Genomic DNA, 20051 nt, shown 5'->3' with positions numbered 1-20051 from the left:
AGCCTGTGGCTATGCTCTGTCCTGCACATGGACACAAGGTCATCTTTGCAGGGTCATAATGCATAGACCATCTGAAGCTCTGAGAGAGACTGCATCTGTGTGACACCCCCTTGTGTGACAGCATCTTCTCGGTGACTTCATGGAGATACAATGCCAGCAGCCAAGCATCGATGCTCACATCACTGGCCCTAGGGGAAATGCAAGTTGGAGCCACAGCAAGATGCTGCCACACCCATTAGGGCAGCCAGTCAAGAAGACCCACCAAGCCAAGTGTCCCCACGCATGTGGAGAAGCCCACGCCCTACTCAGTCTGGGTGGGAGCTTAAAATGGCACAACCACTTTGGAAAACTGCTTGGCAGTTTCTTCAAAAGCAAAATAGAGGCCAGGTGCAGTGGCTCACGCCTGTAATCCTAACACTTTGGGAGGCCGAGGTAGGTGGATCACCTGAGGTCGGGAGTTGGAGAGCAGCCTGACCAACATGGAGAAACCCCGTCTCTACTAAAAATACAAAATTAGCCGGTCGTAGTGGCGCACACCTGTAGACCCAGCTACTCGGGAGGCTGAGGCAGGAGAATTGCTTGAACCTGGGAGGTGGAGGTTGCAGTGAGCCGAGATCATGCCATTACACTCCAGCCTGGGCAACAAGAGCGAAACTCCGTCTCCAAAAAAAAACAAAATAGAAATTTCGTATGCAATTTAGCAATCTGCTCCTAGGTGTTGACCCAAGAGAAATGAAAGGGCAAGGCCATGCAGACATGTTCAGGAACAACCCATGGGTCCACGCACAGGTGGGCATGTGAAGGAGCTGTGTGCATCCACGCACGGGTCCTGCTCAGCATGGAGAGGGGTGAGCTGTTGGTGTGACGGCACCGTGGGTCCTGCTCAGCATGGAGAGGGTTGAGCTGCTGGTGTGATGGCAGCACAGGGCATCCCCGAGTGTGTTGGTCCATTCTCACACTGTTATAAACATATATCTGAGGCTGGGTGATTTATAAACTTACAGGATTAATAAACTTACAGTTCCACATAGCTGGGGAGGCCTCGGGAAAGTTACAATCATGATAGAAGGCGAAGGGGAAGCAGGCACGTCTTAGCTGGTGGGAGGAGGGAGAGCGAGTGAGTAAAAGGGGAAGGTGCTGCACGCTTCCAAACAAGCACATCTTGTGAGAACTCACTATCCTGAGAACAGCAAGGGGAAGTCCGCCCCAGGATCCAGTCACCCCCCCCCGGCAGGCCCCTCCCCTGACGTGGGGATTACAGTTTGGCAGGAGATTTGGGTGGGGACACAGTTCCAAACCATACCGTCAGAGAAGCAGTGAGCTCAGTAAATGGGACCAGATCAAAAGGAGGGAGGTAGTGAACAATTGCATTCGTGTGAAATTCCAGCAAATGTGAAGTCCTCAACAGGCCAGCAGCAGATCTGTGGCTGTTGGGGGTGGGCGGAGGAGGATGTGCTGGCTTCAGGCAAGCACGCGTCAAATGCCTCAAACTGTGCTCCTCAAACGTGTGCAGATTGCATTTCTGTCCTGCGGGGGCTCAGACCCTCAATAGTAAGCTCCAGTGGGTGAAGCAGGCTGCTTTCCAGGTGGCCTGTGACATCCCCCAGCCCCTAGATGTCCAGCTGCCCTCAGGCCACCTCTCTGGGCTCCCATGGGCCTCCTCTCCCTGTGCCCCCTGGGGAGCTCCAGGGCTCTGAGGAAGGCCAACCCCAGAGATGTGGGCATCCGCCACAAGATGGAGGCCCCTGCCGACTCTGTGGGCCTCCAAGTGGGAGAATTTGGCTGCAAGGAGATGAGGGGGCCACTGAGTCATGCAGGAGGCCAGTGTGGCTGGAACGAGGTTCAGATCTGGGGGAGGGGCTGATTTTGTCCCTGAGCTGCTTTTAGCAGAAAAGCTGAGTGCTGAGGTCAGCTGAGGCTGAAGTCCTGCTTATGCCTTCATCTCCAGGAGCTCATCCCCACTCCTGCACTGTGGCCGTAGCTCCAGGCAGCCGCGCACTGACCCCACCCCACAGGCCTGGGTGGAACTGAAGGTCCAAGCCCCATGCCAGACCCTCATCCAGGCAGCGACCCCTGGGCACAGGAGGCATGGCAGGGACACCAATTTCCTCCTCCTTCTGTCAGTTCGGGCAAAGATTCCAGGGCCACAGACCACCATCTGGCTGCCCCAAACTGTTGTCTCCAAAAGGGCTTGCTCCAAAGCTTTGCCCACCGAGTCCTGTAGCTGCTCAGTGTCCTGCCGGGCCTCACCTTAGGTAACAAACAGCAGTAGCCTCAGCAGCAGCTGGCTGTTCTTACCTTTACTACCTCCAGGAGCTTTGAGCAAAATTACAGCAACCCACCCAAGGGCAGGGGGAGGCTGTGCTGCTAGCAGAGGGTGGCCCCTGTGCACATACCAGCACTCAGAGCCCCTTCAGATGGGGTGGGAACCTGCCCCCAGCCCCAGGTGTGCCGGGCAGTCACGGGCAACCTGAGGATGCTGGTCTCAGGTCTGGGGCACCTGCTTTGTGGAAGAGGTTGTAGACCCTGTAGATATCATGGGCCTTAGATTAGGATAGAGGGGCCTTCTGGCTGGTCTAATGGCTGGAGAAGGGCACAGAAGAGGCAGGTTTGTACGGCACAGCCCCCACATTCTGGCCTTGGTACTTCCCCAAGATCAAACTCCAAGTCCCTGCTGCCAGCCCCTCAGCTGCTGATATGGTTGGCTCTGTGTCCCCACCGAAATCTCATCTCTAATTGTAATCCCCACATGTTGAGGGAGAGAGCTGATTGGATCCTGGGGGCAGTTTCCCCCTGTTGAGTGAGTGCTCACAAGATCTGGCTGTTTGGTAAGTGTGAGGCTCTTTCCTCTTTGTGCACTCTCTCCTGCCGCCTTGTGAAGAAGTGCCTGCTTCCCCTTCCACCATGATTGTAAGTTTCCTGAGACCTCCCTAGCCACAGGGTACTGTGAGTCAATTAAATCTCTTTCCTTTATAAATCACCCAGTCTTGGGTGTTTCTTTTTTTTTTCTTTTTTTCTTTTTTTTTTGAGATGGAGTCTCGCTCTGTCCCCCAGGCTGGAGTGCAGTGGCACAATCTCGGCTCACTGCAAGCTCCACCTCCCTTCACGCCATTCTTCTGCCTCAGCCTCCTGAGTAGCTGGGACTACAGGTGCCCGCCACCTCGCCAGGCTAATTTTTTGTATTTTTGGTACAGATGGTTTTCACCGTGTTAGCCAGGATGGTCTTGATCTCCTGACCTCGTGATCCGCCCACTTTGGCCTCCCAAAGTGCTGGGATTGCAGGACTACAGGTGTGAGCCACTGTGCCCGATCTTTGTTTTTTTTTTTTTTTTGGATGTAGTGTTGCTCTGTTGCTCACGCTGGAGTCAGTGGGGCAATCTCATCTCACTGCAACCTCCACCTCCCGGGTTAAAGCAATTCTCCTGCCTCAGCCTCCCGAGTAGCTGGGATTCCAAGCACATGCCACCATGCCCGGGTAATTTTTGTATTTTTAGTAGAGATGGGGTTTCACCATGTTGGCTAGGGTGGTCTTGAACTCCTGACCTTGTGATCCGCCCGCCTCTGCCTCCCAAAGTGCTGGTATTACAGGCGTGAGCCACTACGCCGGGCCCCGGGTATTTCTTTATAGCAGTGTGAGAACGGACTGATAGAGCTGCATAGCCAGAGACCCTGGCTATGCCCAGACTCCTCTTTCCTGGGTCAAGCGGAGTGGTTGCTGTGGTTCCTGCCATGGCTCTGCCAACCCCCAGCCCAGGAAACCACACCTCAGGCCAGACGTCCCACTGGCCTTACTTCAGACTTTGCTCTGGGAAGGCGCCTGGGGACCTGGCACCACCACCTGTTCTCGGCGCTGAAACACTAGGATCATCCATGAGGCATGAACAGCAGTCCCCATGGGGCCCTCACATCACAGCCAAGTGGACATTGTCCATGCTTACTGGGTGTGTTGTAAAAACAAAGCCACAGTCGAGACTTCACTCCCACCTTGATGGAGTGACAGGAACCAGACTAAAAAACTAAACAAAATGTACAAAACCATTTGTTTTTGTTTTCGTTTTTGAGATGGAGTCTCACTCTGTCCCCCAGGCTGGAGTGCAGTGACCCAATCTCGGCTCACTGCAACCTCTGCCTCCTGGGCTCAAGTGATTCTCCTGCCTCAGCCTCCCGAGTAGCTGGGATTACAGGCGTGTGCCACCACGCCCGGCTAATTTTTGTATATTTAGTAGAGACGGGAGTTCCACCATGTTGGCCAGGCTGGTCTTTAGCTCCTGATCTCAAGTGACCCACCCACCTCAGTTTCCCAAATTGCTGGGATTACAGGTGAGTGACCGCGCCCAGCCAAAACAATTGTTTTTGGACATTGAGGAGCATGCAGCATAGAACAGGGGCCCTGAGAAGAGGGAGCCACACATTCCTGGCTTACTGCTAGGGCCGCTGTGGCATGGGACAGTGGCCCTGAGGGGAGCAGAAGGAGGTCGGAGTTCAGGGGTCCTGAGGCAGCGCCCAGCCAGGAGGGATCTCTGGGGAGAAGGAGCCCTGAAAATCTTCCTTGGCCTCCCCTATGTTGCTAAGTACTGGGATACAGGATGTAAAACCATACAAAGTCAGGCAGGAAGACTGGGAGCTGGGAGCTGAACAGTCCACAGGAAATGAAAGTGACACCAGATGGGAACGCCATCTACGTGAGGGACCCAGAGGGGTGGAAGTGTGAATATGTTGGTAAATAAGACCCTTTACTCCTTTTGACATTATTTTAATAATTGTGCCCCACTGTAATCCCAACACTTTGGGAGACTGAGGCAGGAGGATCTCTTGAGCCCAGGAGTTTGAGACCAGCCTGGGCAACATAGCAAGACCCCGTCTCTATTAAATAATGATAATTAGTCAGGCATGGTGATGGCACCTGTAGTCCCAGCCACCGGGGAGGCTGAGGCAGGAGAATCGCTTGAGCCTGGGAGGTTGCAGCTGCAGTGAGTCGTGACCACACCATGGTAGTCCAACTCAAGTGACAGAGCAAGACTCCATCTCAAAAAATAAAAATAATTTTAAAAATAATAAAAATAATTGTTAAAGCTAAAACAATAACAATGCATGGTGGGGCTTATGGCATACATAGAAGTAAATTATCGTGAGCTTCTTAATTTACAGAGGTGTGTGTCACTCATCTCACCAGAGGCTGGTGGAGATGAGGTATGCTGCATGTCACAAACTCTGGAGGAACCTGTGAAACTGAAACAGAAAGATGGTGCCAGTAACACAACAGAGGACAAAAACATGGACTCCTTAAAGATAGTCAACCAATCCAAAAGAAATCAGGGAAAGAAAAAAACAAGGAACAAAGAATAAATGAAAAAAATACAAAATAAATAGCAAGATGGTATACTTAAATTAAAATGTAAAAATTCCAGATAAAAGGTAGATATTTTCAGACTGAATAAAGGGCAATATTCAGCTATATACGGTGTATATAAATCCACTTTATATATAAAGACACATATAGGTTAAATGTGACAAGATGGAAATAATACAACATACAAACACTAATTATAATTAAGCTGATGTGGCCATATTAACATCAGACAAAACAGACTTCAGAACAAGGAACATTAACAGGGCAAAAGAGAAGCAGCCCATAACAATACAGGGTTCTATGTATTAAGAGAATACAGGCCGGGCGCGGTGGCTCACGCCTGCAATCCCAGCACGTTGGGAGGCCGAGGCGGGCGGATCACGAGGTCAGGAGATCGAGACCATCCTGGCTGACACAGTGAAACCCATCTCTACTAAAAATACAAAAAATTAGCCGGGCATGGTGGCAGGTGCCTGTGGTCCAGCTACTCCAGAGGCTGAGACAGGAGAATGGCGTGAACCCAGGAGGCGGAGCTTGCAGTGAGCCAAGATCGCATCACCGTACTCCAGCCTGGGTGACAGAACGAGACTCAGTCTCAAAAAAAAAAAAAAAAAATTGTAATGTTCCCAAATACGTATGCGCACAATAACAGAACTTGGAAATATATAAAGCAAAAACTGACAAAAGGAGAAATAAGTAAATTCACAATTATAACTGGCTACTTCAACACTCCTCTTTCAGTAATTGATAGAACAAGTAGACATAAAATCAGTAAAGATATAAAAGATTGAAAAACTTGATCTAATATATATTTATAGCATATTCCACGAAAACACTGAAGAAATCATTATTTTAAGTACATATAAAACATTCATAAAGATAGACCATTATGAATCATAAAAAAATAAATTTTAAAAGACTGAAATAATACAAAGTATGTTCTCTAACCTAATAGAATTAAATTAGAATTCAATTGCAGAAAAAAAAAATCTGAACCACTCCCACCCCAAGCTATTTGAAAGTTAAATAACACACTTTGAAAATAACCCATGGGTCAAAGAAGAAATCAAAGTAAATTAGAAATACTTGATTAAAATGAACATCAATGTGTCAAAATTTGTGAGCGACAGAGTGATGCTTAGAGGGAAAAAGTATAAATTTAATTGCTTACATTAGAAGAGAAAAAAGACCAAAAAGTAAGAGTAAATTAAACCCAAAGAAAGCTGAAGAAAGAAAATACAGAGGAGTGCATAAATCAATAGAATAAAAAATAGAGAAAAATCAATGAACTCAAAAGTTTGTTTTTTGAAAAGATAAATAAAATTGGTAGATTTCTAAGTAGACTACTCAAGAAAAAATTACCAGTATCAAGAATAAAAGGGGAGCTATTACAACAGCACTTATAGGCATTAAAAGGATAATAAGGAATATTATGAACAACTTTATGCCAAAAAATTTTAATAATTTACATAAAATGGACAAATTCTTTGAAAGGCATAAATTACCAAAACTGACTTACAAAGAAATTTTGAAACATCAGAATAGGACTATATCAAATCAATTGAACTTGTAATTAAAAACCTTCTCAAAACAACAACAACAACAAAGATTAAAAAACTCCAGACAGGTTTACTTTGAAATCTATCAGACCTTCAAGGAAATAGTAATACCAAATCTATACAAACTCATTCAAAGAATAGAGGAGGAAGACACATTTCCCAACTTAATCTATGAAGTCAGCATTCTACTGATATCAAAACCAGATAAAGACATTACAAAGAAAGAAACCTACAGGCCAGTCCAGTGTCTCTCAAGAATGAACATAGATGCAAAAATGTTTAACAAAATGCAATCAAATTGGATTCAACAATATATAGGTGTGAGGGGGTGGGGGATGTATCCAGGAATGTAGCATTCACTTAACGTTCAAAATGAGTCAATGGAAAATAGTGTTTTATCTGGAAACTGCAAAATTAATAACAAAATAAAATACATAAACACTGAATAAAATGAGTCAATGTAATTTACCACATTAACAGAATAAAGGAGAAAACTCATAAGGTCATCCCAATATATACAGATATTATTTGTGGTGAAAACTGCTATAGTTTGGATGTGGTTTGTGCTCACCAAAATTCATGTTGAAATTTGATTCCCAATGTGGTAGTGTCAGGAGGCGGAGCCTAGTGGGAGGTGTTTGGGTCATGGGGGCAGATCCCTCATGAATAGATTAATTTCTTTCTTTTTTTTTTTTTTTTTTTTTGAGGCGGAGTCTCGCTCTGTCGACCCGACTGGAGTGCAGTGGCCGGATCTCAGCTCACTGCAAGCTCTGCCTCCCGGGTTCACGCCATTCTCCTGCCTCAGCCTCCCGAGTAGCTGGGACTACAGGCGCCCGCCACCTTGCCCGGCTAGTTTTTGTATTTTTAGTAGAGACGGGGTTTCACCGTGTTAGCCAGGATGGTCTCGATCTCCTGACCTCGTGATCCGCCCGTCTCGGCCTCCCAAAGTGCTGGGATTACAGGCTTGAGCCACCGCGCCCGGCCGAATAGATTAATTTCTTCACAAGGGGGTTGTTAAAAGAGTTGTTGAAAAGAGTCTTCCCCACCCCATCCCCCTCTCTCTCTCTCTCTCTCTCCCTCTCTCTCTCTCTCTCTCTCTTTCCACTCTTGTCATGTGATCTCTGCACATGCCAGCTCCCCTTCTGCTTCTGCTTTCGGCCATGAGTGGAAGCAGCCTGAGGCCTTCACTAGATGAAGTTGTCCAATCTTGAACTTCCCAGCTGCCAAAATTGTGAGCCAAATTAACCTCTTTTCTTTACAAATTACCCAGCCTCTAGTCTTCTGTTATAGCAACAGAAAACAAAGACCAAAACTCATAGCAGGCCAGGCACAGTGGCTCTTGCCTGTAATCCCAGCACTTTCAGAGGCTGAGGTGGGTGGTCACCTGAGGTCAGGAGTTCAAGACCATCCTGGCCAATGTAGTGAAACCCCGTCTCTACTAAAAATACAAAAAATTAGCTGGGTGTGGTGGCGGGTGCCTGTAATTCCAGCTACTCTGGAGGCTGAGGCAGGAGAATTGCTTAAACCTGGGAGGCAGAGGTTGCAGATCGCACTACTGCTCTCCAGCCTGGGCAAGAAGAGCAAAATTCCATCTCAGAACAACAAACTAACAAACAAACAAACTCATAGCAAACTAAGGGTAGAAGGGAATTTCCTTAATCCAAGGAATGGCACCGTGAAAAGATACAGCTACCATCATACTTGATGGTAAAAGACTGAATGCTTCCCTTGAGAAAAAGGTAAGGATGTCTATCTTATCATCTCTTTAGCATTATACCAGAGGGTTGATCCCAGCCAATAATAGGAAAAGGCATAGAGAATGGAAAGGAAAAGGAAAAGTGTTTTTAGACACGTACACCATGACTAGGCTTGTAGAAAATCCTGAGGAACCTACAAAATATGTAACTAGAACTAATAAGCAAGCATAGCAATGATGCAGGATACAACAGCAATATCAAAAATCAATTTTGTGAAAAACAAGGTAAATATCTTAAAATAAAATCAATAAGAAAAAAGAAAAAATCATCTTTGTGCCTATAAAGTAGTAGTGAAAAGTTGGAAATAGAAATAAAAAATATGACTTACAGTAACATCACAACCATGAAACACTTTCAGATAATTTTCACAAATATCTGCAAAACCTATTTACTCATAAAATTATTGCTGCAAAAAATAAAAATAAAAATAAAAATCCTGCAAAATTTTTTTTTTTTTGAGACTGAGTCTTTCTCTGTCCTGGGCTGGAGTGCCATGGCGAGCTCTCAGCTCAGTTCAACCTCCCCCTCCCAGGTTCAAGCAATTCTCCTGCCTCAGCCTCCTGAGTAGCTGGGATTACAGGCGTGTGCCACCACGCCTGGCTAATTTCTGTATTTTTAGTAGAGACAGGATTTCATCATGTTGACCAGGCTGGTCTCAAACTCCTGGCCTTAGGTGATTTCCCCTCCTCGGCCTTCCAAAGTGCTGGGATTACAGGCTTGAACCACAAAGCCCGGCCAATTTTGTTGAAATTTAAATAGAACTAAACAAATGAAGGGGCATACCATGTTCATGGATTAGAAGACTCATATTAAGATGTCAATTCTCCCCAAACCAATCTATGCATTCAATGTGATCCCAAATTCCATCAGACCTTTCCATAGAAACCAGCCAGCTGATTCTAAAATGTAGATGGAAATGCAGCAAACCTAGAAAAGCAGAAAGCATTTTGAAAACGGACAAAGTTGAAGTACTTAACTACCTGCTTCCAGGACTGGCTGTAAAGCTACAGCAGTGAAGATGTGGTGCTGTTGCATAAGGATAATACACAGATCAATGGGACAAAACAGAGTCTAGAAATAGACCCACATAACCATGGTCCATTGATTTTTGACCGAAGTCCCAAAGAAGCCAATGGGGGAAAGAAAAGCTTTTTCTTTTCTTTTTTTTTTTTTTTTTGAGACGGAGTCTCGCTCTGTCGCCCAGGCTAGAGTGCAGTGGCCGGATCTCAGCTCACTGCAAGCTCCGCCTCCTGGGTTCACGCCATTCTCCTGCCTCAGCCTCCCGAGTAGCTGGGACTACAGGCGCCCGCCACCATGCCCAGCTAGTTTTTTGTATTTTTTTTAGTAGAGACGGGGTTTCACTGTGTTAGCCAGGATGGTCTCGATCTCCTGACCTCGTGATCCACCCGTCTCAGCCCCCCAAAGTGCTGGGATTACAGGCGTGAGGCACCGCACCCGGCCGTTTTCTGTTTGTTGAAATGAAATCCACGTAGCATAAAGCAGACTGTTTCAAAGTGTGCGATTCAGCGGTGGTTAAGTGAACTCACGCTGCTGTACAGCCGCCGCCCCCTTTCTCTGGCTCCAGAGCGTTTCTGTCACCTCACAAGGGGACCCTATCCCACTCCCCCGCATGCTCCCCAGCCTCAGCACTGCAGTTGCGTTTCTGTCTCCGCAGATTTGCCTGTCCGGACGTTCCCTATAAACAGAAGCGTATGCCTCGGAGGCCTTTGTGTCCGGCGTCTCTCACTGGCATGCCGTCTTCAAGACTCGCCCACGCTGCAACCTGTTCCAGAGCCTCATTCCTCTTGAGGCTGAATCATGGTTCATGTGTGACGGGACCACAGTTTGCGTGTCCATGCTCTGCTGATGGCACTGGGCGGCCTCCCCTGTGGCTGCCATGGCTTGTGCTGTGATGGACGCTGTGTGCACGTCTTTGTTCTAGCTTGGGATGCACCAGGCATGGGATGCAGGGCCCCGCGGGAGTCAGTCCAGCTTAGGAGGAGGCAGGTGCCCTGCACGACGCCTGTGCCTCCACGCTGGACACAGACACAGGCCAGCAGGTTCAGACCAGCTTTTGCCCCGTGTGCTCATTCTTGCTGCCGGCCTGGCTGACACAAAGTGCAGGACACATCAAGGGAAGCGACGGCAGCCTTTCCACTGGGAGCTCCGCTCCTGAGGACGCAGTCTGGGTGTCTGAGCCCAGAGGCCCCTGGGAGCGGAGTGGGAGCTGCCAAAGCTGTCTTGGCCCCTGAATGTCCTGAGGGGCCCCCAGTGACGTGAGCTGCGGATTCTGAGCCTAAGGATGCCGTGTGCGGCCTGAGGGGCTCTGCGAGGCACCCTGTAGCCTGGCCTTGTCTACCTCTGGCCTCTGAGCGACTTCCTGGAGGTGGCACAGCCGGGGCTGGGGAGTCATTTGCTGTTAGGACGCGGCCCATGAACAGCAGGAGGGCTGCCGAGCTCTTGGACAGGCTTGGAATTCTCTCACCAGCCGGCCTGATTGGACTGCGGCCAGAAGTCAGGTGGCTGCAGCACTTCTGAGCCTTTTCCTTGCGCCCTCCAGACCCTACTGCACCCGCTAGGCGCCGGCCACACCTGCCCTCAGCACCTGCAAGGCACCTGCTGGCTCTGCAGCTGTGGCGGCCCTCTCTGCATGCTCCCTCCCCGTGGGCTTCCTGCCTCAAACACCATCTTCTCAGAAACAGACCACGCCCGACCGCCACTGCAGCAGGACAACCTGAGCCAGGGGCTGAGGACTCGGCGTCCCCCCAGAAGCCCCAGGTGGCAGCAGACCTCGACTCTCCAACCACAGGCGAGCTGTGGTGGGTGCCTGGGGGCAAGGGTCAGAGCTATCCTGGGCAGGAATCAATGGGAGAGAAGGTTGGGGTGTCGCTGGACTGCCGTGGACAGTGGCTGTGGCTGCCAGAGCCCAGGGCCAGGGATGCGGTGTCCAGACCCACAGCCCGGCCAGCACAGGGGTCAGGGCTGGGGCATGGGCAGGGCCCTCCCTGCCTCCTTGGGACCTCAGGAGAGGGGAACCCACCCCACTCCAGGCAACCACAAGAAGCCACTCTGGGGTCTCTGGTCTGCAACCCGGGGCCTCTCCTGGGCAGTGTCCAGGGCACTGCAGATCTCACTGCTGGTCTTTCCGCCCCTGGCTCTGCCTGCCTCCCACTTGCTCTGCAGAGCCCCCTGGGGCCCCTTTGCACTTTCAGCCTCGGCTCCAGCACCTTCTACCCAAGACCCTGGTCTCTCTGTATCCCATCTGTCCCCTCACTCACAGCGGGCTGCACGGGAGCGTTCCTCAGTCCCGCCATCTCCAGCCCCTGGTGGACATTCTGATCTCCCAGACACAGGCCCCAAAGCCATCCCAGCCCCGCAGCCACGAGCCCAGGGCATGCTTCCGTGACCTTCCCCTGTTCTAGGGAAGGAGTGGAGGAGTAGCAAGGGGATACCCACCCAGGCCTCACCCGGGGGCCGCGTCCGTGCCGCGTCCAGGCAGGTACCGCCCTGTGACCACTCCTGCCCCTGGGCTGTCTCGTGCTGGCATGTCCAATGTGCGTGGCTCAGCTGACCAGGGCTGACCATCGGGACCGGCACGGCAGCCACCCCCCAGCCAAGCAGAGCTGGCCCCGTGTGTTCCGCCCGGTCAGTGGCAGATGTTTGCTGGAACCAGACACCCCGTGCCTGACCCGCACCTCTCTGTGTTGGTTTATTTTGCCACCTCAATGTCCGGCAGAAAATCTGAACGGCCAGGCTTTGCAGCCTTCATCATCTGCTCTCGGCCACAGCAGAATCCAACTGACAGCTGCACCCCAGGACCACGGCTGCCCGGCCGTCCCAGGAGGGAGCAAGTCCATGCTTTCCTCTGTGTTATCATGGAGGCTGGTTTTCAACCTGTCCTCTCCCTTGCCTGACTTTCTAACAAGCAGCAATCTCGGATTCAAAACCACGTTCTGCCCAGGCTGGCGGAAGGGCCGACTCAGCTTACAGAGAGAGGCCCAGCCGCGCAGCCAGATGAGAGCCGGAGGCCATCCCTGGTTTAGCGCCACATCTGCACGCGTCACCCAGCATGTCAGAGGAAGCAGTGAAGAGGATGCTGGGCAGGATTTGGGAGCCCTGGGTACTGAGTGTCTGGCTGGCCTGGTTCGGGGGCCTTGTCCAGCTCCTGGGCCGGGCTCTGTCCTGACATCAGCTGGTCCAGGCACGTGGGTTTGACTCCCTCACCTTGGGGACACCTATCTCAGGGCTCTGTGTACAGCGCCTGCCTGGCCAGGCCACAGTGGCCAACTGCACAGGGGAACAGCATTAACCACCTGGCCAGGGGTGACTGAGCCTTCCCTCCTGGCCCAAAACACCGCTGGCAGACAGCGGGGCTGAGGGCAGGCTCGGCTCCTGGGCCAGGGTGGTCTCTTCTCCGACCTGAAGCTTTGTCCCTCTTCTGCCTTCCACCTTCCCCCTCTTCCTTCCTCCTTCCTCCCCACCTTCTGCCTTCTCCCTTCCGTCTTCGCCCTTCCTCTTTCCCCTTCCTCCTTCCTCCTTTCTCTTTCCCTCCTTCCTTCTTCCTCCTTCCTCCTTCCACCTTCCTCCTTCCTCCTCTCTCCTTCCTTCCTTCTTCCCCCTTCCTCCTTCCTCTTTCTTCCGCCTCCCGCCTTCTGTCTTCCACCACATGAGGCTGCAGCAAGGGGGCCTCCATCCATGCCCACACGTTGACCGCATCCTGCCAGGCCTGTGCAGCTGTGAGCCTCAGTCTCAGTCCTTATAAATCTCCCAGCCTGAGCTGCCATCACAGCAGAACACGTGGAACTAGCTCTGCCCCCACCTCTCACGGCTCACACTTGCCCCGGCCCCAGGACGTGACCCCTTCCCTTGGGAGTGATACTTTAGGCCCAGAGAGCCCCCGTCACACTCCATAGGCCAGTCTGGGGAAAGGCCTCACTTCAACCCGTAACCTTGCTAACCTGGGAGAGGTCATCCCTTCCTAGCCTCCAGAGAGACGCTGGGGTCCGCAGAGATCAGGGGACCAACACGGAGTGTCCAGACCCTGAGAAGGAAGAGGCTCCAGAACTCAGCTAGAGAGAAACGGGCTTGGGCCGAGGGTGCAGCCACGTCCACCGTCAGCACCAACCTGTAACCCCCAAGCAGCCCAGAGGGCCTGAGGGCTGGAGCCTGCGACCCCCAGGGGTCCTTGCTGGGCACCTGTGGGTGAGGGGAGCTCTTCCACCCTCCCACTCTTCCGAGGGGCTGGCACAGAAAGGAGCCCTGAGTGAGGCCAGGAGCTCTGGGGACAGGGATGTGGCCCAAGAGGCTGAGTCCAGCCAGGGCAGCTGACTTGAGTCCCCATCTTGCCATGGCTGGCAAGGTGCTGGGGTGGCCCAGGTCGAGGCAGCTCCCTCAATGCCTGCTCCCTGGGGTCCCGGCTGGAGTGGCCCCCAATTCCCTGCCCCACACCCCAGGTCCCGGTGTTCTTTCCCAGTGCCCTTCCTGGCCCCACCTGGGAAGTCACCACCTGGGACTGGACTGCCCCAGGGTGCCTGCAAGTTAACTATTTTCAGTAAATGCCCCGTTTCCTTTTGGGGGCTGACTCTGCTCAAACATCATTGGTTTAGGGCCAGTGGTGTGAGACTGGGCTAAGGGCTCACCTCTCTGGGCCACACCAGCTTCATCATTAGCACAGGTTGGGAATCACACCTTCCAGATGTTTCTGTAGCACCTGTGGGGTCACAGGTACCACTTTGCCACTGTGTGCTGGGACTGTGGGGTGCACAGCCTGGAGCAGCCTCCCCCACGCTGGACTCAGGGCTCCTTTCCGTGCCAGCCCCAGGCCTCGGCCTGCGCTGTGGGCACTCCTTGGGTTTCCTGTGACGGGTATGGGTGCCATCCGGTCATTCGGGGCTGGCTTGACCCCTCACTGGCTGTGCTCCCATCACCTGTAACTGGTGTGGGTGATATCCAGTCATTCGGGGCTGGCTTGACCCCCCAACGACTGTGCTCCCATCACCTGTAACTGGTGTGGGTGCCATCCGGTCATTTGGGGCTGGTTTGACTCCCCACTGGCCATGCTCCCATCACCTGTGACTGGTGTGGGTGACATCTGGTCATTCAGGGCTGGTTTGACCCCCCACTGGCTGTGCTCCCTCTACTCTGTCTCAAGCTCCTGCAGGGTTCTTACTGCCATCTCCTGGGCACCTGTCCACTGTCTCCTACCAGCACATGACCCTGTGAGGACAAAGCCCTGCCTACCCTCCTTAGGACAAGTGCCCAGCTCCTAGCAGTGTCTGGAGACACCTGTGTGCTGGTGGGTGGCTGAGCTACTGAGGGCTAAACCAGTGCCTAAGCAAAAGAGCAGGGTGGGTGGATGGGGCCAGGGGCCGTGGGATGCACACACCCTATGCAGCAGCTTCTCCCGTATCACCTCGTGGGAGCCTCTGAAGCTTCCTGAAGCTTCCTGCAGGCAGCCCAGAGAGGGGCCATACGGGGCCAGGCTGCCCACTCCACACGTGTGGCCCTTATCCGTCCCTGGCCCAGCAGGAGCCCTTGAGCAGGGGGAGCTAAGACACAGGAAGCCTGGGTTTGCAGTGCACTTCTGTGCTGTGAATGCCCCTGTCTGCCGGCCTCCAGCTGCCCAGGCACCTTCCCTGGAACTGGGCACTCTCCCTCTGCTGGGTGCCACTACGCTGTCTGCACTGCTGGGGTGACCACCCTGTCCTGTGGCGCTGCCTTGGTGCCCACTGCCTTGCGAGGTGGCGCTGCCCTCCTGCACCTTCCCCGGCCCACCCCACCCTAAGACGCCCCTGCTCTGCCCTCCAGGGACAGTCCCAGGGACTCACTTCCACCGCTGTGACCCCACCACACCCATGGACACAAAGTCTGACGGCCAGGAGGTCAAGCCCTAGGGGACACAGAGAAGGCCACAGCCCGGCTGAGCCTCCACGCCCTTTCCCTATGTGAGCACCAGGGCTGCCGGAGGGGTCCCGTGCTCCTGGGAAGCCAAAATAGCTCCTCCTCCTGCTTCCTGGGCATGAAATGCTCCCAAAAATACCCACCATGTGATGTGGCCTCACTCCGGGTGTCACTGGAGGAGAGGGAGGGAGAGGAGGGGCACTCACATCTCAGCCAGGCTTCAATCCAGCTCTCCCAGCTCTCCCTGCCTTCTGCCCCCCGCCTACCCCTTCCAGCCCTATCACATGGCACTCAAGACCCTAAGGAGCACCTGGGGCTCTGGGCCCCAGGAGTGCAGGTGTTCGGCCCAGGATCCTCCAGGAACACTTCTCCCCACAACTGGCAGCTCCCAGGATCTCTTGGCCATCTCCAAATTCCAGTGCCACCCACTGTGCTCACCACCCAGCCAGCCACACCCCTGGGCCAGCCCTGCATCTCCCGGACTCCCTGTCTCTCACCCTGTCCTCTGCGAAGGCCCCTGAAGCCCCTCCTTCCTGCCCTGGGGTGTTGAGGCTGGGAGGGCGGAGTCCCTGGAGCAGCTGTGGCCCACAGCAAGGACGCTTTCCTCCACAGCCTCGGCTTCCAGGTTTCTCCACCCTAAGCCCACTCCCCATGGGCCACTCTTTTGTTGCCCTGGTGGATCAGGGTCCCCGGCTGAAGGAAGCCAGATCCACACCCCACACTCAGTGCAGGGCTGGAGCCTGTGGCTCTCCCTGAAGCTGGGGGGCCCTGGCCTGGTGGGTAGGTGGCCCGGGACCTGGCCCAGGAGGCTCTCTCCAGCCGGGGGAATGCCGCTGACCCGGCTACCTGGTGCTGTTGACTGCATGGTTGGGACCATGCTGGGCTGCAGGAGATCAGCTCAGAGTGGGCCCCATGAGTGCCCTGGGGCACCATGAGACCTGGGGCACTGTGTGACCTGGCAGCGTGGATCCCAGGGCCCCAGGACAGGGCCTGGGGTACAAGCATTTGCTCAGCTGCAGCAGTATCTCTGCTCTGCTCCCAGGGCCCACTAGGCCGACCTCCCAGGCGCTGGCCTCCCCCAGCTAGATGCTGGACTTCTCTCTCTCACCCAGTGGTGGAGAGGAACGGGCTCAGGGAGTTTCCCAGGAGAGGACAACCTCCACCCAGCCCAGGTCCTGCCCCAGCTCTGGCGAACGGTGAGGGTTTACACCTTGCTTTGCTCACGCTTTTCATGCGTTGTTACTTTTGGAATAATATCAAAATCAGCAGGAGCCGGGCGCGGTGGCTCAAGCCTGTAATCCCAGCACTTTGGGAGCCCAAGATGGGTGGATCACGAGGTCAGGAGATCGAGACTATCCTGGCTAACACGGTGAAACCCCGTCTCTACTTAAAAAAAAAAATACAAAAAAACTAGCCGGGCGAGGTGGCGGGTGCCTGTAGTCTCAGCTACTGGGAAGGCTGAGGTAGGAGAACGGCGTAAACCCGGGAGGCGGAGCTTGTAGCGAGCTGAGATCCAGCCACTGCACTCCAGCCTGAGCGACAGAGCGAGATTCCGTCTCAAAAAAAAAAAAAAAAAATCGAAATCAGCAGGAAAATGACAGCGTGGATGATGTCAGCACTCAGACTGAATCACTCAGCACATTAAACTATTAAGTTTGTGTTTGAAGTTTCTGGGTGGGTGCTGTGGGCCGGACGGACATATGTGGTGTGGCAGAGCCCTGCCTAGGACGGAAGGCCAAGTCCAGGAGACCCTGACAATGCGTCCAGGACTCTTCCCTGGCCCAGGGCAAGGAGGATGCCTGGCACCCAGGAGGGCTATGGGCAGACGGGACCCAGGAGATGGGAGCAGGATGGGGGTGGGGGCCTTGGCAGGGGCTTCCAGAGAGGCTGGAGTGGGAGATTGCAGCTGGGCAGCTGCCTCCTTTCCCTACTGTCTGGAGTGACCCGTGCGGGGTCTCAAACTCAATGCCCCGTGGACCTCACACAGCCCTGCTTTGTGCTCCTGGGGTCCCTGGCCTCACCGGGGCTGCTGTCTGAGGAGCAGTGGGCTGGCTGAGCTGGGGGCACCATTCATGTCCATCTGGCTGGCACGGGCCCCACAGCCAGTGCTTAGCCTAGCCAAGCACTCACGCTTCTCAAGCTGACTTCTGCGGGAGCCCTTGCTGGAGGTCCATCCTGCTCCTCCCGACTTGATCCACACCCCACTTCCTCCTCATCCCCACATCCGCCTGGACAGGGTGGCCTCCCAGTCTTCCCGGCCTGCAAAATGTTTTCCCTGCTTGGATCTTCAACCTGACCTTCAACCTGCTGGCCCCTTTCTCGCTCAGCTCTTGCCCCTTTCCAGCTGGATGGAGGTCTAGGGGCTTCTTCTGCAGGGCTCAGGGCCTCCTCTGGGCACTCGAAGGGCCAACTGCCCCTTCCCTGGTATGGCCAATTGGCCCATGGAGGTTGGCTAGGCAGAGACCATTTGCTGCGTCACCTCCCTCTGCCACTGGAGTGGAACCTGGGTGGCTCCTGGTCAGCAGCCTGTGACCCTCACCCCAGCTGGGCAGCCCTGGCCAGGCTCACATACCCTGAGTGGGCACCGCCCTCAAGCCATTCAGCAGATGCCCACTTTCCCTTCCCCAGGGCACCTGTCACTCTGACCTAGGGCAGTCACCAACCTTGTCTGTTTCCCCCAAGCTGTGGCTGGGTCCCCCCACTCCCAGGTTAGGACCTAGACAAGTGTGAGAGCTGAGAAGGGTTGCTCCGTGCATGGCTGGATGTAACAGAAGTAACAACAGCGGCAGGCAGAGACAGAGAGAGACGGACACAGAGAGACACAGACAGAAAGACATAGAGACAGAGAGATACAGCGACAGAGAAAGAAGAGACAGAGACAGAAAGACAGAAAGACCCAGAGACAGAGACAGAAAGATAGAAACAGGGCGGGGTGCAGGGGCTCACGCCTGTAATCCCAGCACTTTGGGAGGCCAAGGCGGGTAGATCACAAGGTCAGGAAATTGAGACCATCCTGGCTAACACAGTGAAACTCTATCTCTACTAAAAATACAAAAAATTAGCCGGGCGTGGTGGCGGGTGCCTGTAGTCCCAGCTACTCAGGAGGCTGAGGCAGGAGAATGGCGTGAACCCGGAAAGTGGAACTTGCAGTGAGCTGAGATCGTGCCACTGCACTCCAGCCTGGGCGACAGCAAGACTCCATCTCAAAAGAAAAGAAAAGAGAAAAGAAAAGAAAGAGAAAGAAAGAGAGAGAGAGAAGAAAGAAGGAAGGAGGAAGGAAGAAGGAAGGAAGTAAGGAAGGAAGAAGAGAAGAAAGAAAGAAAGAAAGAAAGAAAGAAAGAAAGAAATAAAGAAAGAAAGAAAAGAAATAAAGAAAGAAAGAAGAAAGAAGGACGGAAGAAAAAGAAAAAGAAAAGAAAGAAAAAAGAGAAAGAAAAAAAGAAAGAAAGAGAAACAGAGAGACAGGCAGAAAGACTCAGTGACAGAGAGATACAGCGACAGAGAAAGAAGAGACAGAGACACAGAGACAGAGATAGAGACAGAGACAGGCAAAAAGACACAGAGATAGATACAGAAAGATAGAGACACAGAGAAAGACACAGAGACAGAGATACAGTGACAGAGAAAGAGACAGAGAGAGAGGCAGAGGAAGACGGGGCAGAACGTAAGGGCTGGCAGAGGGTCTCTGTCCTCCGTGCCCCAGGCCCCAGCTCCAGGTGTGCTTGGAGCTCAGCCTGGCCTGGGTTACAGAACTGGGGAGGGGTCAGCCTAGGAGTCCAATGCTGAAGCCCAGACCCCTGGACCCTTCTGCTGGGAGGAGCCTACACTCCCTGCACTCCTCTGCAGACTGTCCCAAGGGCACCAGCATCTCCCCTGCGTGCAGCTTGTGCAGGTGGCATGGTCAGTCGTGAGCCTGGCTCTGGGCTCAAGGGGTCCTCTCTGGGGTCACTGTCAGGGTTAGCTGTTGGGTTACCCATCCAGTTAGGATGGAGGGAGAAAGTGCCAGGGCCAAGAAGCGACCTCTTTCCTGGACCCAAACATCTCACCCTTGCTGCCCCCTCCCAGGTCCCGAGGAGGCAGACTGAGCAGACCAGGCTGGGGCTCAGGTCAGGCCCCCAGGCATTGGGAAGCAGAGAGTCCACTCCACAGCGTATCCAGCTGGAGGTGCGTGAGGACTGAGGCCTCGGACAAGGGGAGGTGGAGATGACCTGAAGGGCCACTGGGGGTCCAGGGGTCGCTGACAGGAAGGGGCCTGGGTGTATGTCCTGCCTCCTGTCCCTGGGCCCAACCTTCTGAGCCCATTTGGCTCAGATCCAGGGAGAGAGGAAGGGACGGTGCTGGGGGTGCCCACGCCAGGGAGGCTGAAGAGACCCCAGTCCTAGGGCATGGGTCCCCCTCCGGGAGGTTGCCTGTGAACCCCCAGGCCCATGCCCCTCCTGGCTGCCTCGGGGAGCCCCGGTGGGCTCGGCCCTGGTGCCATCACCC

This window comes from Trachypithecus francoisi, unplaced genomic scaffold, assembly GCF_009764315.1.
Source record: "Trachypithecus francoisi isolate TF-2019V2 unplaced genomic scaffold, Tfra_2.0 Lachesis_group1, whole genome shotgun sequence".
Lineage (NCBI taxonomy): Eukaryota > Metazoa > Chordata > Mammalia > Primates > Cercopithecidae > Trachypithecus > Trachypithecus francoisi.
Note: the sequence above shows the minus strand (reverse complement) of the source record.